The sequence below is a fragment of the Mesoplodon mirus genome, assembly GCF_964341445.2.
Source record: "Mesoplodon mirus genome assembly, chromosome: 3".
Taxonomy (NCBI): domain Eukaryota; kingdom Metazoa; phylum Chordata; class Mammalia; order Artiodactyla; family Ziphiidae; genus Mesoplodon; species Mesoplodon mirus.
In genome coordinates, this window is record NC_138978.1 from 11,655,556 (window position 1) to 11,683,272 (window position 27,717).

Below are 27,717 nucleotides of genomic sequence, written 5' to 3' on the forward strand. Positions count from 1 at the left end.
GGGTAGGTGACTAACGTGAACCACTCCAGGTGAAGGCCAGGTTACAAGTATGGTACGTGTTTGACTGCTGACTTTGGAAAGAGTCACAAGGTAGAGACATCATTCAGATCCTCAAAGTTTAGAAATGAGTAAAGGTGGGAAGAGGGGGTCATCTGCTCAGAACTGAGCAAAGGAAGAGTGGCAGATGGGGAAAGATCATAGCAAGAAAGGGAAGACACAGGGGCAGACAAAGCAGGGTGTGCCCTTGGGGGACCATACAGGTGGTTCCTGGCCCCCCTATTTTTTCTAAGTTTTATTATAAATTTAATACATTCTTTTTGAAAAAAATAATTACCTCCTCCATCTCTCTCTCTCTCTCTCTCTCTCTCACACACACACACACACACACACACACACAGTTCTTCTCAATTTCTAAAGGTAACTATGGTTTGGTTTGGTTTGGTCCCTCCTGAACACTTTCTATGTGTAGTCAAATACATGTGTCTCTATCTGTTTTAAAAACCATTTGTGTGGCATCAGAATGCTTGGTCTCTTGCTTTTCTCAGTTAATGATCCATCTTGGATATTCCTCCCTGTGAGATAGCTCCTTCTCTCTGCATGACTGCATAGTATTCCAGTATAAGCCTGCACCATAATTAACTTAGCATATCTCTTTTTGGTGGCATTTAGCTTGATAATGATTTTTTACCATTATAAATAATCAGCAATGGAAGTCCTTGAACACATCTTCTTGAGCACACATGTGAGTTCTTCTGCAAGATGATCTCTTCCTCTAAGTGAATTTTTCAGCCTTACTTTATAACAGATCGTGGTCTAGTCACTGACCAGAGACAGTCGAATATTTTAAATTAGTTACTTGCTCACTCAGGCAGAGCAAGTCAAAATGTGAAATGCTTGGAACAGCATGCAGTCCTCCTCACATCCAGACTCTCAGAGCTGGACAGGTTAATGCCCCAAACGACTCATGTTCAGATGTCACTGGACCATTTATAAGGCACTTTTTCACATTCTGGTTCACCTAATCCTCATATTGGTCCTGAAAAATAGGTATTATTGGCATCACCCTTTTTACAGATGAAGAAACTGAGGCTCAGAGAGGATGAGACATTTGCCCAAGGTCACACAGCTCATAAGTGACAGAGGCTTCAGAAACCAAAGAGAGGTCTGATGAAATCCTGCCTTCTTTCTAAATCTATGATACATGTTGTATCATGGTGCCTCACAGGAGAAGAGCTTTACCGTGAATAGTTAGCTGAAAAGGTGGGTGAAATAAACATCTGCCTACGTGGCTGAGTTTGCAGGATGTATTGGTTTCCTATTGCTACTGTAACAAATTACCACAAACTTTATGGCTATGAACAACACAAACTTATTATCTGACAATTCTGGAGGTCAGAAGTCCAAAATCGGTCTCGCTAGGCTAAAATGTAGGTGTCAGCAGAGCTGTGCTCCTGCTGGAGGGTCTAGGGGAGAATCCATTCCTGACCTTTTCCAGCTTCTAGAGGCTGCCCACATTCCTTGGTTCATGGCCACCTCCAGCAACCGCATGACTCTGACCTCTGCTTTCAGTGTCATGTCTCTGACTCTGACCCTCTTGCCTCCCTTATGAGAACCCTTGTGATCACATCAGGTCCACCAGCATAATTCAGGATAATCTCCCCGTCTCAAGATCCTTAACGCAATCACATCTGCAAGGTCTCTTTGGCCATGTAAGTTAACATATTCACAAGTTCTGGAGATCAGGATGTGAATACCTTTGGGTGGTCATCCTTCTGCCTACCACACGGGGTTCCTAGCACAGTTGTTAAGAGCAAGTATATACCTTGGTTCATTTCTTGGCTCTACCACTAATGGATCCAGGTATGTAACTCCTCTGAGTCTTAGCCTCACCTGAAAAACAGGAATAATAGAATTTTCCTTTTAAGGCTGTTGTGATGATCGAATAACACAATGTTTGCAGAGCACTTGAAACCTAGGGCTCGGTAAATGGTAACTGCCATCTTCCCCACCGCCTCTGATGGTAACAGGTAACAGAAATTCCACCATTCCAGATTTATTTCTTTGGCTCTTTCCCCAAGGGCATGTCTCAGGCCCTTGTCAGCTGACAGTGGGATAAAGTGGCAGTTAAATTAAGTCAGGCTCCTCAATGGGACATAGAGAACCTGGGAAGATTCAGAGAAACTAACCACATAGAGGGAGAAGGCTTGAAGGGGAGGATGACAAAGAGAAATATGCTTCCTTTGCCAGCTTCTGGGTTCTGCCTGTGGCTCAGCTTTGAGAATTTCTCCAGCCTCTCCCCAGGTTAGCCAGGGTCAGCCTGCTTAAAAGCAACACTCTGAAGATGATTTTCTCAGATAGACGAGACCTGCCCAGTTGGGTGTGCAACAGAGCAGGGCGGCTCTGGAGTTGGACCCTGGCATGGAAAAGTACTGAGGCCCTTTGCCTCTGGTAGGAGCTGGAACAGTTGTCTGAAATGATCACCCGCAGTCCAGGCCTCTCCAAAGTTGGTCTTGCAGAGTGAAATGAAAACCAGATTCCTGCTCTTATCTGAGAGCTATGTGACTGTTTCCCATCACTCCTTCAAAGCCTGGAAGGTTCCCAAATTCATTGTCTAAACTTTGCAGTGGTTACACACAGCTCTCAAATGGGAGCCTGTTATCACAGGTCCTTTCTACACAAAGGTTCTCTCCATTTGCTAAGATAATGTTATTATTTGGGGCTTTCATTCAACCAGCAAATATTTATTAAGCACCTGCAGGGGGCCAGTATGGGGGCGCAGGGGTCCCAGTCCTCAGGAGAGCAGGAGGCAGACTTGTAAAGATTTACTTCACTATGCAGGGTGCGACAATGGTGTCTTCTTCCTGAGTGACAGATAGGAGAAGCAGGGGAAGCTTGCCTCAGGGCCCAGAGCATAAGTGATTTTTCTATAGCAGGGAGAGCACAGGCTCTGGAGGGGACCAACTTGGGTCAAGCTCCTGACACTTCTCAGCTGTATGACTTTGGGCAAATGACCTCACCCCTTTAAGCTTCAGCTTTCTGTTCTATAAAGTGGGCATGACTGATAACCATCTCCAGGGTTGTTATGAGGATTAAATGAGATGGTGCAAGGGGAGCAGGTGGTAACCTGGTGCTTGATCCACAGCAAGGATGTGAGGAATGCCAGTTATTGATATACTTATGGAGACTCATTACTCTGTTTCTCTAAATGCCTTTCCAACCCCCAAATCACAAGACAGCCCCAAATTGGCTTCTTCTTTTTTTTTTTTTTTTGTGGTATGCGGGCCTCTCACTGTTGTGGCCTCTCCCGTTGCGGAGCACAGGCTCCGGACGCGCCCGCCCAGCGGCCATGGCTCACGGGCCCAGCCGTTCCGCGGCATGTGGGATCCTCCCAGACCAGGGCACGAACCCGTGTCCCCTGCATCAGCAGGCGGACTCTCAACCACTGCGCCACCAGGGAAGCCCCAAATTGGCTTCTTTATAGACACCAGGGTCCTGTTGAACTGTTGCCCTTAAGAAGCAACAACGGGAAAAAATACCCACGTGTGACCACCCTGTAGGTATACACACATGGGGACCATGTGTACCCATGAAGTCAGCAGTTTGTAAGTGAACTTGATTGCAATTACCACCAGGGTGTCTATTTTCCATCCTGGACGGGGCAGATTCCCAGTAGGAGGCGCCTTCTGTCCTCTGCTAGATTCTCTGACACCCGGCCAGCTGCCTATCAGCTTTTCTCAGGACTTGAACTTCAAAGGGCTGGACACTCACTGGAGAAAGGGACCCTGGCCTGACCGGTCTTGGAACTCAGAACAATCTAAGGTTGAGAGAGGAGAAGGGCAACCTTCTCCCTCTGTGTTTAGAATCGGGCTGCGTCCCAGCAGCGCAGTTCCAGGGCAAACCTCCAGGCAGGGGCCCCACGCAGGGTCGCAGGTAAGAGGCGCCCTCCCAAGCTGTGGTTCACCCTCCCCAGAGCCAGGCCTTGGGCAGCAGCTCTGGGCCTCTAAGCAGAGGCGGACACCTCCCTGCCACCTGGTCGGCAGGACACCAACTGGTGCTTCGTTGGGCAAGTCCTCCGCAAAGCTGGGAACGGGCCCCCAGCTGGGGAGGCACCCGAGCCGGGGCGCCCCCATCCCGGGCGCGGGCGCAGGCACCTGGTATGGGCTCCACCCCGACCAAGGCCCAGGTGTGAGACCCGGAGGGCGCCCAGAGAACCGGGGAGGGGGTGGGGAGCCGAGTCGAGGGCCTGAACAGACTCGCTTTTCAAAATCTCATTTCCTCCTTTCTTACCTCCGCCCATCAGTTACCTCGCAGGGCCCCAGCCCTGGGCGGTGCAGGCGGGGCTCAGCGCCCTGAACCTGCTGGAGGGTGAAGAGGGAGGCGGCAGCCTCCCCAGGAAGGGGCGGGGGAGTGGGGAGGCCGGTGCACCGGCTGGCAAGGTGAGCGCCTCACCAGGTAAAGGCGCGGCAGGCGGGCCCGCTGAGCTGAGCCGCCGGGGCTGGTGGGGAATCTCTGCTCTTACTTAACCCTTAAAACCCGGACTCCCGCCCGAGACGCCTGTCCCCACCCTACCCGCATAATCCAATTCCCGGTCCCCCGCGGAGGGGAAAGGAGTCAGGGCCCTGCCCCCACCCCGGTTTAGCCAACTTCATGCGGCCCAGCGCCCCCGGACCGCACTCCTCCCCCAGCCGACCAGGCGGAGTGCGTGTCCGCCCTCCGCAGCTGGGGCTCGGCGCCCCGGGCCTCTGGGTGGAGCGGACGGCCGGGCTAGGCGGAGAGGGTCGACTGGTGGGCGGTGCCTCTCGAGGCCGGAGGCCGCTCTGGGCCGGCACCGCCCTCCGTGTCTCGCGGTCCCTCCCTCCGGCACGCCGGCGCCCAGCGGCCGCGCTTCCTGCGTCCCCATCCCGGTCCGAGAGCGGGCTGCGCGCTCTCCGCCCCCGCGCTCCATCGACCGAGATTCCCCGGAGCCCCCAGCCCCGGGATCGCGGCACCCGAAGGAGGCAGCCTGTGGGGGCCGGGGTCGTGTAGCCCCCAGCCCCCGGCCGCCCGACCGAGACCGAGCTGGACCCGCCGCCGCCCCGGTGAGTCTGCGCCTTCCGCCCCGCCGCGCCCCGCGGAGGGATTGTTCCCCACAGGGCCCCGGAGGGAGTCGACGGCTCTCTGGGTCTGTCTGTCCGTTCGTCTGAGAGCTTCCTGCCCGGGGTCTTCGGCGGGAGGACTGTGTCCTCGCATCCTCTGGAGCCGCGCCGGGCCAGTGAGGGACCACCCGGCTCCCGGGCATCGCGCTGAGGCCAGCTGGCTTCGCCTGGGGGAAGGCAGCCGGCCTCCGGGCCCCCTGTTGGCGGAGAAGCCGGCCTCCGGGCCCCCTGTTGGCGGATTTCGAACCCTTGGCCAAAGAGGCACCTTCCCTCGTTGCTTAAAGCAGAACTTCTCAGTAGGTCCCAGGAAACCACCCGGCGCTGCCCGAAAGAGCCCTTTCCCCCATCCCTCATTCCTTTTTGGAAAGGGAGACTTTTAAGGGATTTAGATTCGTGTGTGTGTGTGTGTGTGTGTGTGTGTGCGTGCGTGCGCGCGCGCGCGTGTGTGTTAGGTACTAGAGGCAAAGGGTGAGAAATCGGGTGTGAGCAATGGGGTGTAACTCAGGTTTCTTCACCTAGTAAAATGGGAGTGACAACCTCCCGGGGTGAGGTGGGGCATTCGTGCCTGCCGCAGAGCAAGTATCAATACTACTCAGATCCAAATCAGATCTCTAGTCTGCGCCCTGAAGGGAGCCCTGTGGCCCGGAATGCCAAGTCTGATTAAGAGGGATGGGCACTTTCAGAACGAAATCTTTCCTAAGCCAGAGGACGAGGGTGCAGGAAACCTGGACATCCCTACGGTTTCCCGAGAAGCTGCGACGGGTCCTCGCTAACTCTGCGGGTGGTCCAGGAGCTGGGAACCCAGGTGTAGCGGGAGCGGGGTGGGCGGGGCCGGAGCCAGCCCGGCGGGAGGCAGGAGAGGGATTGCCCTCTGAGTCTGGCTTCTGGCTTTCGTTCTGAGGGGGGATCACTTCGAGGATGGCCTTCCTAGTGAAGGGTCGGCTCTGGGACCTGTGACTGGCTTTCACACTCTGGAGACGTCACACAGGGATCTTGACCTAAGTTGATAGGGCCAAATGGAATTGGGAGGGGGCCTCTTTCCCTCCAAATGTGTCCCTCCCCAGCTTGTCGGAGCTATCGCCCAGATTGGGAGAAAAGGCAGAAGAGGGAGAAAGGGGAGGAGACTGGCTGTGCATCTGTTCCTCACAATGTCCTGAGCTGCCAGTGGTTCAATGATTAGGGCCTCTTGAGTATCACAGAGGCCCCGGCCAGCCCCCCGGGGATACAGGGCCGAGGGGCCTCAGAGAGTTCCCAGCCTAGTGTGTAGTAAATGGCAAGTGTCGTAAAGAGGTGGCAATATAGTCAGACCCCACCATTCCCTGGCTGTGTGACCCACAGTGTCACTTTACCTGTCACTTTGCCTCTGTGAGCCTCAGTTTCTTCATCTGTACAGTGGGAATGATAACCTAGGGTGAGGGGGGACATTCATGCCTCGCACACAGCAAGTACTCTGTAGGAAGCTATGGTACAGGGTTAGGGAGGAACAGAAGAAAGAAAGTAACTCAGGGTGAGGCGTGCCAGCAGGTCCTGCTAAGAAAAGGATGTTGGTAAATTAAACAGTGAAGTGGAGGCTCTCAAGGGGACAGGGTAGGAAGGGCGTCTGGGCAGATGGAACAGCACAGGCAAAGGCATGGAGGTATGAAGGTGCACGAGGTGTGCTGGACCGAGGGAGGCGCTCAGGTAGTGGCAGGTGGGTTTGTGGGAGGACGCAGGGAAGTAAAGGGAGTGGAGGGTCTGGAGTGAACTGGACTGCAGAGGTGGGGCGAGGTCATCACAGGTGGGACTTTATTCAGTGGACATCTTAGAACCGATCCACAGATGTTGACTGTGTGCCTTCTGTGGGCCAGGCACTGTTCTAGGTGCTCAGTATACATCTCTGGACAAGAAGGACACAAATTCTGTTCAGGTTCTTTAAGCAGGAGAGTTATTTGATCCTGTTGCTGTGTTAGGAAGATAAATCTGGCTGCGTGGAAGTTGGATGGGAGTTTGGAGAAGGTTGCTAGGGGAGAGGATTCTGGCCCGCAGGCTGGTGGAGGCATCAGGAATGAAGAAGCTGGCTTGGCGCCACGCACAGGAGGCAGAGGTTAACAGGTGGTCTTAGCATGTGACCACTGGTCAAGCGGGAGATCTGTGGATTCAGTGTGAGGCTCAGACTGCCAGCCTGTCCTCTACCAGAGCAAGGTGGTGGGACCTTAGCAGGACCCAAACCCCTCCAGCTGAGGCTCTCCAGCTCTCTGGCTCCAGAAGTCCCGAGCCCCAGGAGCGTCTGCGTCTATACGAGGAGTGGCAATGCTGGAGACAGAGTCAGCAGCCCATCTCCTGTTGGCATTTGCAGTGGGCAGCCTGTCCCTTTGGGGGGCTCCTGTTTTCCTGGGTCACGGTTCTGGTAAATGTTCTTTCCTCCCTCTGCAGGGCTGGCAGTAAAGCCCTCAGAACTCTTGGGCTGGAGGAGACCAGAGCTCCAGGACCTTTGGCTCTGGGCTTCTCATTCGAGGGACTGAGGAGAGTTTTCTTCCTAAGTGCCAGGAAAGTTCCCTAATCTCAGATGCCTTCTGACTGGGGACGTGGTGAAGGGTCTGCTTCTGGCTGCTGGCTTTTGCTTTCCCTTTTGTTGTGTCTGCTCTGAAGTTTAGAGGAGTTTTTTATTTGTTTGTTTGTTTTGTTTTGTTTTTTGCAATTGACAGCTGTAAGAGCATCCTTCTCCTGGTTATAAGTCTCTTTTACTTGGAGGTGGACCATGCACAGCCTTTCACCTGCCACGGGAGGACCCTAGAATGTCCTCTCATTTGACAGACAAAACTCAGAGAGGGGAAGGAACTCACCCAAGGGCCCACAGCAAGTCAGCAGCAGAACCGGATCTAGGTTCCTCTGCATTATCCCAGGAGACTGGCCACATTCAAGTCAGAGACTTGTTATGGGCCCCAGGTTAGTCCAGGGTGGGAGGTTTTCTCAACATCTGTCTTGCTTCTCCCCAGTTTGGACAGGTGGCCCTGTTTAGCCTGGTGATTTTTTTTTTCCTCCTTTCTTCTGGATTGAGCCTTTGGTGCACCAGCCATCGTGCTGGGAGCTCTGGCTCCGCGGAGAAACAGGTCACTTGTTTGGCTTTGCCTGCTCCAGGCCACACTGCCCTACCCCTCCTGGACCACCGGGGGATCTCTGCTAAGTGACTCAGGCTCATCATCAGCTCCTCCCTCACCTCCGCCCCAAGCCCTGTGTCAAGATGCTGGGCTGGCCCTCGCCTTCTAGTCTGTGTTGTCTACTCGGGCTGAGCAGCTGAAAGTTTCCTTATTCTCTCTTGCCCTAGATTTCTCAGACATAGCAGCCTTTAAACCTGAGTGCTGGTTCCTTTAGCTCTTAGAATATTGGAGCCAGAAGGGACCTTCGCCATCCGAAAGTCCATTTGTTTTACAAATTGGGAAATTGAGGCCCAGGGAAGGGGGAAGGGAAAGGACGGGCCTGAGATGGGAGCCGGGGCTAGAAGCCAAGTTTCCAGATTCTGTCTTGAATGATTTTGAGGATGGTTCTTGAAGAAAAAACAAAACAGAGCACACGCCTCCTGCAAGGGCCCCTTTCTCCCTATACTCCACACTGCCAGGAATTTGGGGGGTACCCACAGTCACACGTCCAGAAGGAGTAAACGCTGGGGCCCCCGGAAGACAAGGAGTATATGTATCTTGACACTTTCAGGACCTGTCTCTTCAAACTGACTTTCACGCCAGAGACTAAACTAGTGATTAAACTTGCTTGCTGCTCCCTGAACCCTACTTTATCATGTACCCCTGGATAGACAGGCTCTTGAAGTTATTTTCTCCCCCAGGTTACAAAGGAAGTACATGCTGATTGTAGAAAACTCGAAGGAAAACATCACGATATGCTGACAACCACTGGCGACACGGTGGTGTCTTATTCAGTCTTTTTTTGTTTGCTTGCTCTGCTATTTCATATCCTCGTTTTCCAATTCATCATCATGACGTGTACTTTCCCCACGTGATGGTTTTTTCACACCGGTTCTAACCTGCCAGTCTCACGTGCTTCTACCATCTGATGGCTGGAAGGTACTTAGGAGGCCAGAATTTTGTGGCCAAGATCAGAATGCTCCAGTAGCCCAAATTCTGTAATGCTATGCAGATTACCACTGTGGGACTTCAGGGGTACACTTCTCAGGTCACTGTCACCATGGCTGTTGGGGAAAGGGCTGTGTTTACCAAATCTAATGCAAACATTGATTCTCGGTGAGCTTCTTAGAAATGGAGGACATCAGCCATCGGGGTGGGGTGGGTGTGATCCCAAGATTATAGGAGGGAGGGAGAGAGCTTCGTTTCTTCTGATCTTTTTCTGTGTTGGTTTTAACCTAGCCAGGTGCTTCCACCCTGTTGTTATCACCCCTTTCCCCAAATCTCCCCAGGACTAGGCACTGGGGTGGCAAGTGCAGGTCCCTCGAAAAATCAGAATTTGGGTTGCTTGTCTCCAAGCCCTACCTTTGGAGAGGCAAAGATGGCAAAGATGTGCAGAGAATTTGTTATGGACTCAGGTGATAAGGTCGGTCACCCCACCCTGGGGACGGGATTTCCTGGTGTCTGTAAATTGTCAATACTAGACGTGACCTTGGGCACTTCCCTGGTGCTCCAGTGGTTAAGACTCCACATTCCCAATGCAGGAGTCCCGGGTTCGATCCCTGGTCAGGGAACTAGATTCCACATGCTGCAATGAAGATCCCGAGTGTTGCAACTAAAGACCCGGCTCCGGTTCACTGGGTTTTTTTTCTTGTTTTGTTTTTTTTTAAGATTTTTCTTTTTTTTTTTTTTGATGTGGACCATTTTTAAAGTCTTTACTGAATTTGTTACAATATTGCTTTTGTTTGGTTTTTTGGCTGCAAGGCATGTGGGATCTTAGCTCCCTGACCAGGGATCAGACCTGCACCCCCTGCATTGGAAGGCGAAGTCTTAACCACTGGACTGCCAGGGAAGTCCCTCACTGGTTTTTATATGGTGATCCTGGGAAACTTGGGATTCCCTGGACGGGTTCCAGAAGCAACTCAGGGGTTTGTGGGGACAGGGCTGAGTGGTGGGAAGCAGGGCCAGCTGGGAAGAAACTCTGCTTACAAATATTAAAGATGTCATGGTGCAAAGGATCCCTTTAAAGAGATTCTGCGACTTTAAAAAGAAAACGAAACCGCTGCTGGTCTAGCCACCTCGATTCTTAGAAGAAGAAGCTGAGGCCAGAAAACAGGGTGACGGAGGCCTGTGCAGGGCAGGTGAGGGCTCTCAGGCCTCACATTGATGAGGGTCTTCAGATGAGGCACTAAAGTCAGTATCAGACAGAGCTCCTGGCTGGAGACACACGTTGGCCCTGCAGCCTGCGTCTCCTCTGGGCCACACCGGTATGTGCGCTAGGAATTCATGTTTATCATCAAGCCTGTAACTGTCGTGCCAATGGTCCAGCTTAAATTGCACAATGCACAAAACAGTCATTTGTTCAATGCCAGCGTTTAAAACACATCACAGGGTTGGTTAAGCCTGTTTTGGCATTTCTCCTTTTTTTTAAATGTCCCCAGAGCTTCCCTAATGGAAACATCCTACAGGCGATGGGCCCAAGGTTACCCAGCAAATCTTGGCAGAACCAGGATGAGAATTCACCAGTGAGAGAGGTCCTTTTTTAAGATCGTGGTCTCATATGATGTATAATTCTGGATGCCTCCAGGAGGTTCTGCTCTTTTTTCTATTTAAGATGTAGAACCACATGGCTCTAATGCTTGGTGAATTTTTTGTCTTTGCCACTTTTTCCTCTTCACAGCTGGTCTGGGAGAGACAGAATTTCGTTACCCTTGTTCCACATTTTCCCCACCCCCGCTGGCCGGGCTTGTGTTGGTTAGGGTGTGGACATGGTTTCCCGAAACTTGGGCATGGGGGAAATACGATAAAAAACAAAACACTCACACTTTCAGACTCCATGTATTACAGCTTCATTAGCTGCAGTGTGGTGGGTAGGGATTATATATTGGAGTTGCCTTTCAGTAATTGTTTTCAAACACTGACAGATGCAAATTAGACCATGGGGAGTGGGGAGGAAGTTGTCTTCGGCTGCCAAGAGCTGCCATTTTAAACGAATGTGCTGATAGTGTTGTGTGCTGGTCACGAGCCGGTGGGGACCTGAGAGGCCAGCTGCACCCCCTAGATGGGCCAGTGGTCCCGGGAGCCACCGTTACAATACAGCTGACCAGTGGCAAGGAAACCCAGGAGCTTGGAGGAGTTGGTTTAACCCAGACTTGGAGAGTGAAGGAAGGATTTTCAGAAAGGTTGAAGTCTCAGCTGAAATCCGAAGGGGGAGCAGGAGGTCAGCAGCTGTGCCTGGCAGAGGTACAGCCTGTGCAAAGGCCCAGCAGCATAAGAGAGCTTAATTCACACGGGCTGATACTAGATGTGAAGGCCAGGGGTGGGAAAAACCATTTACTTGATTCCTTTCATTCAACCAGTATTCACTGAGTTCACTCTACAGGCCAGGTGTCCAGGGTTTGGGGGGGAAATGTTCCACAAGGGAGACTCAGTCCCTGCTTTCCTGGAGCTTACACAGTACTGGGTTGGGGGAGGTGTCAGTACATTAGGAAACAAACAAGGGAACTAAACCAATAACCATGTCAGGCACTGAACTGAAATCTTTGCCGCTTCCCCACTGCCTGCAGGATCAAGTCTGGGCTAAGCCCCTTCACTTTCAAAGCTCTAAAGACTGGACTCTTTAGAGTTTAGACTCAGTTTACCTTTCCAGACCCATTCCGGCTGCTCCGATCCCTCTCCGCACCCCGGTGCTTTGGTCAGAAGGAACCAGGAACCGCTTCCCACCTCACTTTCCTTCCCCACCCATAGCCATGAACTTTGATGACTTTTCTTTCTAGACTGTTCTCTGTCCCAATCAAAACTAAAAGCAAAACTTGGAGAGGTGAAGGGCATTGTGCATGACCCTAGTGTACGTATCAAAACTAAGAAATTCACATTACTGCTGGCTAAACGACAGACTTTACTGGGATCTCACCAGCGTTCCCACCATCATGTTTCTGCTCCGGGATCTGGTCCAAGACACCACCTTGCGTTTAGTTCTCCATCCCCTCATCTCTACTGATCTGTGACTGTTTCTCAGTCTTTCCTTGAATTCCGTGACCTCAAGAGCTTTGACGAGTACTGGTCAGTGTTCTGTAGGATGTCCCTCACTTTGGGTTTGTTTGGTGTCTTCTCATGATTAGACTGAGGTTTGAGGTTTGGGGAAAGAATACTGCAGAGGTGAAGTGTTCTCATGACATCATGTCAAGATTTCCACGAGGTCAGCATGACTTATTGGGGGTGTTAACCTTGATCCTTTGGTCAAAGTCATGTCTGCAAGAGTTCTCCACTATAAAGTTACTCAAGCCCCTTTTTGTAAGAGGCTTTTAAAGCATGGTAGTAAAAGTAAAAGGTCAAATTATAAAATAAATTCTTGAAAGTGACTGATAGATTGGGCTTCTAAAGTTAAAAAAAAATTTGATAGAGTAAATATTAAACTGGAGCAATATTTGCAACACATCTAGACAAGGGGCTGTTTTCTGGACACATACAGGATCTCTTCTAGTCAGTAAAGAAGCGCTAAATGCCCTAGTTAAGAAATGGGATAAAAGAATAGATAAAGAAGATGTGGTACATATATACAATGGAATATTACTCAGCCATAAAAAGCAACAAAATTGGGTCATTTGTAGAGACATGGATGGACTTAGAGACTGTCATACAGAGTGAAGTAAGTCAGAAAGAGAAGAACAAATATCGTATATTAACACATATATGTGGAGTCAGAAAAAATTGGTATAGGCGATCTCATTTACAAAGCAGAAATAGAGACACAGACGTAGAGAAAAAACGTATCGATACCAAGGGGGAAGGGGGAAGGTGGGATGAATTGGGAGATTGGGATTGACATATATACACTATTGATACTATGTATAAAATAGGTAACTAATGAGAACCTACTGTATAGCACAGGGAACTCTACTCAGTGCTCTGTGGTGACCTAAATGAGAAGGGAATCCAAAAAAGAGGGGATATATGTATACGTGTAACTGATTCACTTTGCTGTACAGTATAAACTAACACAATATTGTAAAGCAACTATACTCCAATAAAAATTTTAAAAAAAAGAACAAATGCCATTGACCCATAAGCATATAGGGAAAAAAAACAACATTCAACCTCATCATATTAAAGAAAATGCTAATTAAAACAATGCCATCTTTCACATATAAAATTTTAAGTGTTTTGAAAAGTTTAAAAATTTTAAGCTAAGAAAAGGAATGCTGGGGCTTCCCTGGTGGCGCAGTGGTTGAGAGTCCACCTGCCGATGCAGGGGACTCGGGTTCGTGCCCCGGTCTGGGAAGATCCCACATGCCGTGGAGCGGCTGGGCCCGTGAGCCATGGCCGCTGAGCCTGCGCCTCCGGAGCCTGTGCTCCACAACGGGAGAGGCCACAACAGTGAGAGGCCCGTGTACCACAAAAAAAAAAAAAAAAAAAGGAATGCTGGGCTTCCCTGATGGTGCAGTGGTTAAGAATCCACCTGCCAATGCAGGGGACACAGGTTCGAACCCTGGTCCAGGAAGATCCCACATGCTGCAGAGCAACTAAGCCTGTGTGCCACAACTGCTGAGCCTGCGCTCTAGAGCCTGCTAGCCACAGCCACTGCAGCCCGCGCACCTAGAGCCTGTGCTCCACAACAAGGGAAACCACTGCAAGGAGAAGTCTGCACACTGCAACGAAGAGTAGCCCCTGCTCGTCACAACTAGAGAAAGCCCCCGCGCAGCAACAAAGACCCAACGCAGCCAAAAATAAATAAATAAAATAAATAAGTTTATTTTTAAAATAAAGGAATGCTGATATGGGGAGATGGTGATTTCACAAGCTCAGGGAGGGAATGTAAATTGGAGGACATTCTGAAAATTCATGTCAAAGCTTTAAGAAATGTAGCAGTTTCAATACTAGGAATTTATCCAGAGGAAACATGATTGAATAAGGAGTTAGTTTCAACAGTTTTTTTTTTTTATAATAGCAATAAAATTAGAAACCAACTGTGTGTCTGGCAGTAGAGGATTGGTTGTATAAATGATGGGTCCTCCATGTACTGGAATATTCCTCAGCCACTAAAAATTACAGTTTAGATGAATACTGATGATGTGCAGAATTGTTCATTATGTATCAAAAATTTCAAAGGTCACAAAAACATACTGCAGTACCATCTCATTTTTGTAAAAAATAAAAAAGTGTGTTTGTTTACAAAACACTCAAAGTCTGAACACCATCATAGATATTATCAGTAGTTACGGACGGTGGGGTAATGGATAATTTTAATTTTCTTTCTGCTAATCTAGATTTATTAATTTTTGTTTAATAAACAGGCAGTATTTTTATAACAAGAGAAAATATTTTACTGTTAAAAACCTCATAGGGTTTTTGTGGATCCCCTTAGGGTTACTACTAGGTAAGGTGCTTTGTGAGCTGTAGAGGGCTTTGCAATTATTAGCCTCTATTCCAGGTGATTCTTTTCTCATTTTTAACTTTGAGCATCTGGGTCTCCCTTCCTACCCTTAGGAAGCTGAGATAGGAGCAAGGCGGGAACACAGCAGCTCACTGATCTGTTACAGGCTGAATGTTTGTGTTCCCCCAAAATTCATATGTTGAAGCCCTAACCCCCAATGTGATGGTATCAGGAAGCAGAGTCTTTGGGAGATGGTTAGGTCATGAGAGTGAGACTATCCTCATGGGATGAGTGTCCTTACATGAAGAGGAAGAGGAAGAGAGATCATCAAGGAAAGGCCATAAGAAGACAACATGAAGGCTGCCATCTACAAGCCAGGAAGTGGGGCCTCACCAGACACCAAATCTGCCGACACCTTGTTCTTGGACTTCCCGCCTCCATAACTATAGGAAATAAATGTCTGTTGTTTAAGCACCCCCACCTCCAGTCTACGGCATCTTGTTATAGCAGCCTGAGCTAAGATACAACCTCCCAGCGTTATGATACACACATATATATATGTATGTATATATAAAACTTGAAGTGTGTGTGTGCTTTACAAACAGTAAAATGTACCCTTTTCCATGTATAGTTCTGTGAGTTTTGGCAAACACAAACAATTGTGTAACCACCACCATGAGGAAGATATAGAAAAATTTCATTAACCATCCCCCGAAATTCCCTCATGCTGCCCCTGTGTAGTCAACCCCTCTGCCACCCCTGGCCCTTAGCAACCAATCATGTTTGCTGTCCTTGTAGTTTTGCCTTTTTTCCAGGATGTCATGGAAATGGAATCGTACAGTATGAAGCCTTTTGAGTCTGGCTTCTTTTACTCAGCGTAATGCACATGAGATTCCTCCATGTTGCATTTGTTCCGTTGTGTGGATGTACCACAATTTATTTATTCCTTCACCTGTTGAAGGTTATTTAGATTGTTTCTGGTTTGGGGTGATTATGACTAAAGCTGCTGTAGACATTTGCATGCAGATTTCGGGATGAACATAAGTTTCTCATTTTTCTTGGGCACATACCTAGGAGTGAGATTGCTGGGTATGTAAGGTGAGTGTATATTTATCTTTATATGAAGTGGCCAAACTTAGAAAGTTTCATGCTGATGATCCAGGGCAGGGAGGGGGGAAGAGAATGGACTCTTTTTTTTTTTTTTTTTTTTTTTTTTTTTGCGGTATGCGGGCCTCTCACTGTTGTGGCCTCTCCCGTTGCGGAGCACAGGCTCCGGACGCGCAGGCTCAGCGGCCATGGCTCACGGGCCCAGCCGCTCCGCAGCATGTGGGATCCTCCCAGACCGGGGCACGAACCTGTGTCCCCTGCATCGGCAGGCGGACTCTCAACCACTGCGCCACCAGGGGAGCCCCATCTTCCCCCTTTACTCTTTCCTATTCTGTTTCCTTTACGGAGCATCTCTTGTTAATCCATCCCTCCATGTGTTTGTCTCTTTCAGTAGAAGAGAAGCTTCATGAGAACAGGCTTTGTCTTGTTCATGCCTGTGTTCATCATGCCGGGCCCCCAGTAGTTGGTCAGTGAGCGTTTGTTGAATGAATGAATGAATGAATGACGTCAGCAGAGATTTGTTGAGACTTTATGACGGGCAGAGTTCCGTGCTCAGGGTCTGAGGAGTCCCGGAGAAATGTAAAAATGCCCCGAGGCGGCGATCAGAAGAACACAGGTATTAAGTCCTGCGTGCTTAACTTTTTTTTTTAAGATTTATTTATTATTTGGCTGCGTCAGGTCTTAGTTGCGGCATGCGGGATCTTTCGTTGCGGTGTGTGGGGTTCTCTCTAGTTGTAGCACACGGGTTTTCACTTCTGTAGTTGTGGCGTGTGGGCTCTGCAGTTTGCGACATGCAGCCTCTCTAGTTGAGGCGCGCGAGCTCAGTAGTTGCGGCGCGGGCTTAGTTGCCACGTGTCATGTGGGATCTTAGTTCCCTGACCAGGGATCGAACCTGCGTCCCCTGCATTGTAAGGCGGATTCTTTACCACTGGACCACGAGGGCAGTCCCCTGCCTGCTTAACTTTAAATTCAGTTAAAGAGAGAAAGTAGGAAGGAAAAAGACTCCCTCAAGACATCCGAGAGCTGCTGGTGGCAGTTGGCTAAGACGGAGGACCTGCATTGACAGCTCAAAGGAGAGCTGCTTCCTGCTGGCTGTGGGGGGAGGGGAAGCAGCTGGATGTGGAACCAACCAGGATGCGCGGCCTTCCTGGTTAGCTGGGGGAGGGGAGGAAGCCAAGGCAGAGAGACTCACGGTGTGCAGAGACGGGGAGGCAGCTCGTCTCTGGGAGACGAGGGAGAGAGCACGTTTTTATTCATTCTGGAATTGTCGGTACCCTGCACACAGTGGTCACTCAAGGAACATGGGAAGTAAGGTTGGGGGGGGGGCAGTCCACACCCTCCTGGGAGATAGGACTTTGTCCTGTAGGCTCTGAGGGACTCCTTTGACATTTTGACAGACACAGTGGCTGGAGGGTTGGCATGGCTGCACTTACAGGCTGAGAAAGCCTTAGAGAAGCAGGTTTTAGTAATTCTCGCCCTCAACCAGGCCTGAGGAATAGGAGGGAGATGGTTAGGGTGGGAAGAATCACTGCAAAAAAGGCTTTGAGAAGGAAGAAGAAACAAGTTTGGGGACCAAGGGAATGTGGAAGTGAGCAGGGGCTGCAGATGCGCATGTCTGGAAGGATGCAGCAGCGGGTGTTAAGGAGAGAGTCTGGCCAGACATGAGGCAGCAAGGAGTGGTGGGGACTGTGGCAGAGTGGAAGGCAGGCCCCTTCCACAGGAGGCAGCTGTGCCACAGCACCGGCTGCCTGTTACATGTGAGAACTGGGGCCAGGGCTACCAGGTCTTCAAGTTTTGTGTATGAGATCACCATGCTCTCAATGTTGGCAGCTACTCTATAGCATATAAAATAAATAACACTTCACGGACTAAATAAGACATGTCCGTGGGCCAGATACAGCCCTTAGGCTGCCAGTTTAAGATCTGGGGGTGTGTCTGGGTTGCAGATGGAGTAGGGAGGAGAAAGAATGCTCAAGGACACTGAGATTTCAAGCCCAGGTCACCGGGAGAATGGTGGCCTCTCACACTGTAATTAGGAAGTCTGGAGGACAGGGGGTGGGGAAAGATGATGTTGGAATGATGTGGACAAAGGAGGATGTCTGTGATGTATGACGAAGGAGGACATGGACCAGCAAAAGCAGCTTTTCTGTGGAAACAGCTGGATTGCAAAGGCCATTGGTTAGAGACTGGAGGGAGGGCCTGTGAGTGTGGTTCTTTGGTGATGGGGCTAGAAGTGGTCTCCCTGGGACCTTCTGTAAGGGGTTCATTCTGTTTTGGATTTGGCAGAGGGTTTGTTTAAGATTTGCACCCTGCTAGGAGGCAAACGTAAGAACGCGGTGTTAGAGCCTTAGAGACACGGGTTTGAATCCTGGGTTGGCCCCTTGCTGTCAGGGACCTTGGGCCAAGTCCCTCTGGGGCCCCCCTTTCCTGGGTCTCTGTCCCACGTGGATGAGAATGTTGGCCTTGACGGGTTGGGAGGAGGTGTCCCCAGCCCCTGCCCAGGTCCCCGTGCTCCACACCAGGCGCTAAAATACTTGTCTTACAGTCACCCTCACCCTGCACGACCCTGGCCTCCTCTCCTGGATCCAGGGCCTCGGATGGGACGCACACGGGGTCCTTCCTGCTTCCCCTCAACCTGCCTGGGCATCGTGAATCCTACCTCCCCCAGCGTGTCTGCTCCCATCGGCCACCTAGAGCCACAGCACACCCTTAACGTCCAGAAGAGCCCCTTTTCACTGCGGGGGACTCTCAGCCTCCCGGGGAGGGATCCTGAAGGACAGTGAGCGGCTGCCTCCCTGGTCAGGGCAGCTGGAGAACATCCTGCGGCCCTGGACACCAGTTCAGGGGTAGTTTTGCGTGACATGGGCCCTGTCCTCATGGAGCTTCTAGTCTGGCAGGAGGGAGGGTGACACAGGCTACTCAACACCAGACCACAGTGTTCGTGGTAACATTTATTGAGTACTTACTACAGGCCAGGCACTGGGTTACCTGGCTTCTCTGGGTTGTTTTACTTAAGTCCCACAACATTGCACTAAGGGTCGTTCTATTATGACGCCCACTTTACAGATGAGGAAACTGAGACTCAGTGAAGTCGCCTGCTCCCCTCCCTCCCTAGGTTGCAGAGCTGGGCCTCCCTGGCTCTCAGGAAACCCCACCATTTAGCTGTAGAGAGCCAAGCAAATGGGTGTATTAGGAGCATCACGGACAAGGTGGATTCAAGCTGAGACTGAAAGGAGGGAGAACACAGCTGGAAGGAACAGCCGTGCGCACGAGAGGGCCATGTCCTCTGTGCCCAGGCCCCGTACGTCCGGGAGTATTTCTCAGTTGTCCACAGTCGCCAGCTGCATCCTCCAAACCTAAAGTGGAAGCGAAATAAGCTCCTAGTGCTGCATCAGTACCAACCTGGTGAAAGCTGCCTGGCGTGGTGGTACATGCCCTACCCGCTCGAGCTCATGGCTTCCTCTGGCAGCTCCATTAGAGAGACACACTTTTTATTATGCCCCTTTTACAGCTCAGCTGAAATAACTTGCTCGAGTTCATCACCAGGAAGCTGTGAAGCTGGGAGTCGAACCTAGAACCTCTTAGCTCCAGAGCCAGAACTTTTAACCCTTGCAAAGGTGGTAGGACTTTGCTGAGTTGACCCACAGGCCCCGTGAGGCATGTGTGGCTAGAATCCCTGGGGCAGAGCTGAGAGGCAGTCTTGGTGGAGGAATAAATCAGTCCCTGGTCCTCTCTGGCCCAGCTCTTAGCTGTAGCTCTTGCAAGCCTCAGCTCCCGCACTGGGTCCTTCCACCCTGCCTGTCTCTGCATCCTCATGCCCAGCTGACTTCCGAGGCTCCGCCTTGGTCCACACTCAGGATGAGGGTTCTAAGGCTTCCGTGAGCATCAGAATCACTCAGGGAGCTTGCCAACAGCGGGTCCCGGGCCCCACCCCAGACTCTGCTTCTGTAAGTCCACAATGGGGCCCTCAAATCTGCATATTTAGCAAGCCCCCTCCCCACCTCTGTCAGGTAGGGGATGCAAGGGTTCTCAGATAATAGCGGGGCCCAAGTTCCGCTCCCTGACCCCCACCTGCTGCTCAGTCAGCCACGGCCACCTCATTTTATACACCTCTGGTTGCTTAGTCCTTACTCCAGTGTGACGATTAGTACTGCGGGTGCCCCCATTTTACAGATGAGGAGAGCAAGGCTCAGAGAGGGGAAGCGGTTTTCCTCAGGCCACCCAGGCAGACCTGGATGTTAATCCCCACTGACTCTACCCACGTTGCTTTACTGCCCTGCTAAATTGGCATTGGGGCTCCCTGGGGGTCCTCAGTGGGGTTTAGAGGAAGGGCTGTGAGTGATGCATTTTCATCACATGCCATCTGTAGATGCTGGGGAAGGAGGCATGATCCTTAGTCAAAGCCTCGGCAGCCAGAATACTCCTTGCGTTATCTCCATGGGCTTTTCAGCCTGGTGTGAGCGGCTGACGTCATTAGTCAGAACTCAACGGGTTCAGCTTTCAAAGCTACATGTGAATCGAAATGTGGAATGACTCAAAGATCATTGGATAGGAGGACGGATTCCTCTGTGACCCAGAGCAGGTCCAGTAACCTCTGGGGGCTTCTCCCCTAGATAGAGGGCTTCTCCCCTAGATAGACCAGGGAATCCCACGCCAACTGGGCTGCAGCACCCAGAGAGAGGGTGAAAGTAAATGCTTCTCCCTGTACCCCAGCAATTCCACCGCCGGGTATTTATGGAGAGAAAGGCCAACAGCGACCCACCAAAACTCTCACACGTATTTTCATAGCAGCTTATACCCAGCAGCCCAAATGAGAAAGCAGCCCAGGTGTCCACCAGAAGGTGACCAGATAAACAAACTGTGGTGTAGCCACACCATGGACTTCTGAGCAAGAGAAAGGAACCAAACGGACTACAGACACAGGCAACACCGTGGATGAACAAAAGAAGGCGGGCAGAACACACGCTGTATGGGTCCATTTATATAAATTTCTAGTACAGGCAAAACTAACCTATAGTGACGGAAAGCAGATCTGTGATCGCCTGGGGTGGGGGATGACTGGGGAAAGGCTCACACAGGGAACTTCCTGGGAGTGGCTTGTATCTTGATCTCAGCAGGGGTTACATGGATATATGTTATTAAAACTTATCAAACTGTACACTAAGGTCTATGCAATCTACTAGATATAAATTATACTTTAAGTAAACAAGTAAATGACCAGATGCCTCTACCCCAGCCCTGGCAACTCAGAGTCAGCAGTCTTGGGTGGGGCCCAGGGGCATCTGCATTTTCCACAAGTACCACGGACAGCATTGACCTTCAGCCTGGGGTGGGCACTAATCGCTAAAGTCTCTTCTGGCCAGGACAGTTGAGCCTTTGAAGATGTTGAGCATTTGCTGTTAGTCTGTTTTTAAGCATAAACCTAACTGGGGTCAAAGTCTGGTCCCGGGACTGACTCCTGATAACCAGCAAGAGCAGCTCTAAGCCGTGCACAAAGCACCCTCAGTTACCGGGCTGATCCTGGCCATGTGCCGGGCATCACAGGGTCTGCTGTGCTGGGGACAGAGGGCAGGACTCCTGCACAGGGCTGCGGACGCCTGCCAGGTGCTGGGCATCAGGCAGAGCTAGACAGGCCCTCTCTGGGTTCTGTCTCCCTGCCCTCCAGAAAATCATGACTTTGGCTGTGTGTTGAGGAGCTGTTGTGTTATCCTGTTTTGTGTATACGTTGAATTTTATGAGAGGATGTTCTTAGGCACCTCAGCTCAGAGTCAGCCTAGGCTCAAGCCCCACATCTCCACAATTAGCTGTGTGTCTTTGTGCAAGTGACTTAACCTCTCTGTGCTCCTTATCTGTGAAACGAAGAAGATGGCAATACTTCTTCGCAGTGCCTTGAGCAGGGGAAGCATTTAGTAAATGTTGGCTGTTACAATTACTATTACCTAATTTAATGCTTATAATAACCCTATGGGCATAGGAGCTATTCTTTTTTTTTTTTTTTTTTTTTTTTTTTTTTGCGGTACACGGGCCTCTCACTGTTGTGGCCTCTCCCATTGCGGAGCACAGGCTCCGGACGCGCAGGCCCAGCAGCCATGGCTCACGGGCCCAGCTGCTTCGCGGCATGTGGGATCCTCCCGGGCCAGGGCACGAACCCGTGTCCCCTGCCTCGGCAGGCGGATTCTCAACCACTGCGCCACCAGGGAAGCCCATAGGTGCTATTCTTATCCTCATTTTACAGAGCAAAAACTGAGGCTCAGAGAGGTCAAGTCCGTGGTCCAAAGTCACACAGCCAGGACTGTGTGGAGCTGGAATCGAAACTGGGGTCTGCCTAACTCCTGAGGCTTTTCACTGCACCACACTGCCATCAGCTTTGTGGGATGGGGGTCATCACAGAAGACCCCCATGCCCTGGAATGAGAATCCATCACTAGTTGAACAAGAGATGTGCCCTTCCTCAGGAAGGCTGTGTGTACTGGTTCTGAAAGTGGGTTCACATCCTGGCTCTGCCAACTGTGGAACCCTGGGCAAGCTGCTTAACCACCTCGGTTTCCTCATCTGTAAAATGGGGGTGCTAATCCCGACCTTAAAAGGCTGTTGTGAGGATGAAATGCGTCGGTATGTATGTGGCACACAGAATGGCATCCAGCACACGGTAAGCCCATAAGCCTGGTCAGCTTTATTTACCGTCGCTGCAAGGTTGCACACCTCTCGGTTCGTGACTGAGCCGGGTGGGACCCCAGCTTCGAGAGGATGGGAGGTTGTCCATCATGCCTTCGAGGAAGTGACAGGACAGTCTGCAGGGCGGCCTGGGGCAACAGGCAGAGAAAAGAGCCTTTTGAACCATGTGCAGGGAATCTGAAGTTCTGTGATTAAACCCTCTTGTGGATTCTCTCATTTAAAAAACTCAAAGCCTTGTTCCCAGCCTTGTCCCATGTTTCCTAACCATCATGTTTACTCCATTGGAAGCGATTCGGGGCCGACAGTCCCTGTCATGTCTAAATGGATGGCAGGCTTCTCGCCGCACTGAGCTGGTGCTCAGGTTGGGGGTGGGGTGGCAGCAGGTGCTGGACAAGACTGAGCTCAAGGTGGACAGACAACCCTTTTGTTTGTTGATTTTTTGGATTTCTGTTTTTGTTGTTGGTTTTTTTTGTTGTTGTTTTGCCTGCATCTTGGGAACCACAGTGTGAGTTTCTCAAGCTGCTCTGTTTCGTTTGGGTTGAAAACAAAAATAAAAGGCAGACCATCAAACCGTGACATTCAGCTGCCTGCGTGAGACTCTGTGAAGGTTGGTTTATAAATGAAAAATGTGTGACCGCACTAGGCTGAAAGCAGAGGGGCCACACAGCACAGTGTGTCTCTTCTGGAGTCCAACCCCTGTGCTCTTCTTGGCCTGAAGAGGTGCCAGCCTGCCTCTCTGAGCCTCGGTTTCCTCATCTATGAAATGGGCACAATTGTGGCACCCACCTCATGAGGCCGTTGTGAGTTGAGGCAGCAAAGGTCTTAGTCCAGTGCCTGGTACACAGTACAGATTCAACAAGCATGAGCTAACGGGATTATCGGATTGCCAGCCCCACTCTGAATTGAACTGTTCAAGCTCTGGGTCTCTCACTGACTGGCTGTGTGACCTTGGGCTAATTAGTTCACCTCTCTGAGCTTCAGGTTCTTCATTTGCAAAATTGAGACCCCGTGTTCCCTATGTAAAGGCTTGTCCTGAGGATTAAGTTAAGGAAGATGACTCCTAAAGGCAGCCTGGCACCGTCCTTAGGATATTCAAGTGATTGTGCTGACAGCGTGATGCTGGGGGCACACGGCCTTCACTCTCAGGGAGTTGAACCAGGTCATAAGCATCCCCCAAAGTGTCCCGGGGCTGCGATGCTGGGGGTACCTGGCACAGCCCCTAGTGCCAGGGAATGTAGTTGATGCTTCTTGGAGTGAGGGAGAGGCCAGACACCGGTCACTTACCAGGTGGTGGTGAGGGGTGAAGGTGTGCCAGCCGACAGAGGGCACAGAAATAACAACTGTTCCTAGCTTGAGTGGCCCCTGGGTCTTCCGTGTTGGGCTTGTTTCTGGACTCATGTCTGGAAGTAAAATGTTTCATAGCAACAGTCTTTGGGAACATATGGATAGACAGACCTTGCTTACACAGATTCCGAATACAGAGATGCAATTTACCCAAAAAGCACATGAAGGGATTATGATTCCCCAACAGCAGAATTCTTTTTCTTTTTTTTTTTTTTTTTTTACGGTACGCGGGCCTCTAACCGTTGCGGCCTCTCCCGCTGCGGAGCACAGGTTCCGGACGCGCAGGCCCAGCGGCCATGGCTCACGGGCCCAGCCACCCCGCGGCACGTGGGATCCTCCCGGACCGGGGCACGAACCCGCGTCCCCCGCATCGGCAGGCGGACTCCCAGCCACTGCGCCACCAGGGAAGCCCCAGAATTCTTTATTTTGTAGAAGTATTCACTAGGAAATTCTTCTCAATGTCAAGCACCCCTCGTACATGTAGAGTGCTGTTTGATTTATGAATAAGAGGGCAGGATTGTGCAGTGGTAGCAGGTGTAGTTACAGGGGCCAGATCGCTCCCCACTCCACCCCAGGTGGAACCCCTGCTCTGCCTGTTACCATCTATGAGACCATGTGTCTAATGTGCCTCTACTTCCTCATCTGCAAAATGGGGATTATCATAAATAGTACCTATCTTACCTCAAAGGTTTCATGAAAAATAAACAAGATAATCCATGTAAAGAAAAGTTAATGCCACATAGTAAGGGCACAATACTTGTGGCTGTTACTAATTCCAAAAATATTTGCAGAGCATCTTCTATGTGCCTGGTGCTGTCTGCCCTGTACCTGCCCTCGTGGAGCTTACTCTGGGGTGTGGGATATGGTGAGGGGGGGAGGCAGACAAAACATAACATAAACAAACAAGATGAATGCAGGTTGCCGTCATAGCTGTGTCCCAAAGCAACAGGGAGCTAAGATGTAGGATCACGTGGGGAAATGCTTGCAAACATCCGGCTTGGAACTGTGATAGTGACATTTAAGTGACAGATGAGAGGGGGCCAGTGATGAGGGGCAGAGTGGTTGGAGCATGGGGTGGGGGTGAGGGGCAGACTGGAGCAGCTCTTCAGAGACTTGAGATGCACCTGCACCTCACCTGTGGAAATGCAGGTGCTGCACCAGCAGGTCCAGGTGGATCTAAGGTTCCGCTTTTCTAACTAGCTCCAGGGCCACCGACGCTGCTGGTCCATGGGCCACACTGTGAGTGGCCAGTACCAGAAGACAGAGGGAGCCAGGGTCCAGGTGGCAGAGGGCCTGGAAGGCAGGTGGGGAGTTTGGATTTTATTCTCGAAGGCAGTAGGAAGGCAGGCAGGAGAGTGACATGACTAAAGGATGCTTCCAGAAGCTCATTTTGGCTGCTGTGTGGAGAAGCAGGGAGGCCAGGTAGGAGGCGATGCAGTCGCACCGGTGACAGTGGCAGCAATGGAAGAGGCAGGAAGTAGGTTTGAGAACCGAGGGCAAGTAGACTGACAACACTTGCTGAGGTGTTGAATATAGATATCCTTAATAATCCTTTTTTTCCTAACTCATCTTACTAAATATTCTTGTATGTGCTTCACTTTAAAATATTTTAAACCAATAGTCTAGAGCAGTGGTTCTCAGGCCAGGGTGTTCCGCCACCCCATCCCCAATCCAAGGGACATTTGACAAGGTCCCAGCTGGGATCAAGATGCTATTGGCATCTAGTGGGTGGAGACCAGAGATGCTGCTAAATAGCCTGTGATGCACAGGACAGCCCCCCAGCAAAGAATTATTGGGCCCAACATGTCGATGGTGCCGAGGTGGGGAAACCCTGGTGTAGAGGCATAGAAAGTCAGACATGCAGAGCCCCCTCCTCTCACCCCAGCCCTACAACCCAAAGAGAACCAGTGTTACCAATTTGCTGCACAGCTGTCCAGGCAGTACACTGTGCATATACAGTATGCAGATTTCCTGTATCCCGTCTCACCCCAGAAGGGGTGCTAGGGAAATGCTCAGAACCTGCGAGCGCTGAGCTGCACATGGAGGAGGGCATCTGTTTGTTTTGCCAAATCTCTTCCCACTCACTGAAGGTCACACCCAGAGGGAGGGGGTAAGGGGGAGGGGAGGGAGGGTGGGCAAGTGGCCTAGAACTTTATTCCTCTATAAAGTGTGATAGTCTTTCTTTTCTCCAAAGAGCACTCTGAAAACTGCACATTGTGATGCAGGCAGCCTCTCTAACTGGGACTAACTCAAGGAATCTAGGATTTCAGTGCCAGAGGACACACTGGGATAATCTAGTTCCACCCAACCTCTTATTTCACAGATGGGAAAACTGAGGCCCAGGGGTTTTTGTAAACGGGAAAAATCCTTTTATAATTGTCTCTTCTTAAATTACAGGGATTTTAGGGCTTCCCTGGTGGCGCAGTGGTTGAGAATCCACCTGCCGATGCAGGGGACACGGGTTCGTGCCCCGGTCCGGGAAGATCCCACATGCCGCGGAGCGGCTGGGCCCGTGAGCCATGGCTGCTGAGCCTGCGCGTCCGGAGCCTGTGCTCCGCAACGGGAGAGGCCACAACAGTGAGAGGCCCGCATAACTCAAAAAAAAAAAATTAAAAATAAAAATTAAAATTAAAAATAAATAAATAAATTTAAAAAAATTAAATTACAGGGATTTTAATGTCAGATCTCCAATGTAATGCACAGTGACAGCTTACGTTCCTGATTTTTTTTTTCTTGGACGCGTCCGTCTGTGAGGTTGGTTACAGTGGCTGACAAAGGGGACATAGTTTAACAAAATTAGAAAGCTAAAGACAATGTATTAAATTTCCCTGAAATCAGAATTGATTTCCTTTTGAGAGTGTGTCCTATGCTCTAAGGTTCTCTCTTACTATTTTTGCTGTTACGTTGGTCTTCCTGCTCTGAAAGGATGGCGGTAGCAGAGGGGAGGATGCTTTCTGTTCAGGGTTTGTTTGGCTTCAGTGCCCTTACTAAGTGGAAGAGAAAGGTAGCAACCCAATGGCAGTCTTCTCAAAGGAGCAGGAGGGATTTTACTGGTCTGTGAACTCCGAGGTGTGAGAAGTACTGGTTTCATCTGTTTTCACGGGCCGAACCGAGGGCAGGATTTGGCATCATTTTCACAGCTTTGGGGAGGTCCGGCTTCAGTGCAGCCTCAGGTATGCAGTGCTGCCATCGGGGGGCCCTCCTTCCGTCACCATGCTCCTGTTCTTTACAGGGCCTCAAGGAGCCCCCCAAGGGGAAAGAAGGAGTCCCCACCTCTGTAGGACCCCAAGGGAGGAGCGGCAGGTCTGGGAGGTCAGTTCTGGCAGCACTGAGAGCGCCCACAGCTGGAATCCAGCTGTGGTCTCCCATCTGCCAGCCCTCTCCCCAACCCCCCGAGGGATTTGGCCTCCTGCCTGGCCATTGAGAGGGGTGGGAACCTTAGCGAGGAGGGGTGCATTAGGAAGGCTCCCCGGGACTCCTCTGTACCTGTTTTCCCAGATCCCTCAGCTGGAGCAGGGCCCGAGCTAAGGGGTTTGGCCTTAGACTCTTGGGCACGGGGCGGCGGGGGTGGGGAGGCCTGAAAGCTTCTGAGCAGGCGAGAGACAGAATGAAAAAGGCTGTTCCTGGAGCTCAGGACAGCATCAGCACGCTGGAGGAATTGGACAGGAAGGCACGGCTGGGGCAGGAAGCCAGGTGGGCACAGGGCGGTGGGAGGGCTCACCCCGGAGCGGCAGCCGTGGAAACAGAAAAGGAGGAAGAGGAGGACGAGTGGGTGGGACTCAGGCCTGGATGAGGGAGAGCCAGGAGTCATGGGTGAGCAGGGTTTCCAGCCCTGATGAGGAGGATGGCGACTCCGCCAGTGTGGGAGACTGCAGAGGTCACGGAGCCTTCTCCCAGCCTCAGTTACGTTACCTGCAGAGATCGGGTCGTGGGGAGGATGCCACGAGCGTGTGCATGGGAACTGCGTGGAA

General features: G+C 50.9%; 1 protein-coding gene across 2 annotated transcripts in view; it reads left to right on the top strand.

Moving 5' to 3' along the window:
• Positions 1–4,857: 4,857 nt before the first annotated feature.
• Positions 4,858–27,717, top strand: part of TMEM51 (transmembrane protein 51) — a 48,078-nt gene continuing 25,218 nt past the window's right edge. For both annotated transcript variants that reach the window (XM_082615204.1, XM_082615205.1), the window contains exon 1: positions 4,858–5,078. The gene's annotated coding sequence lies outside the window, so the exon portion shown is untranslated. The remainder of the gene's footprint in view (positions 5,079–27,717) is intronic.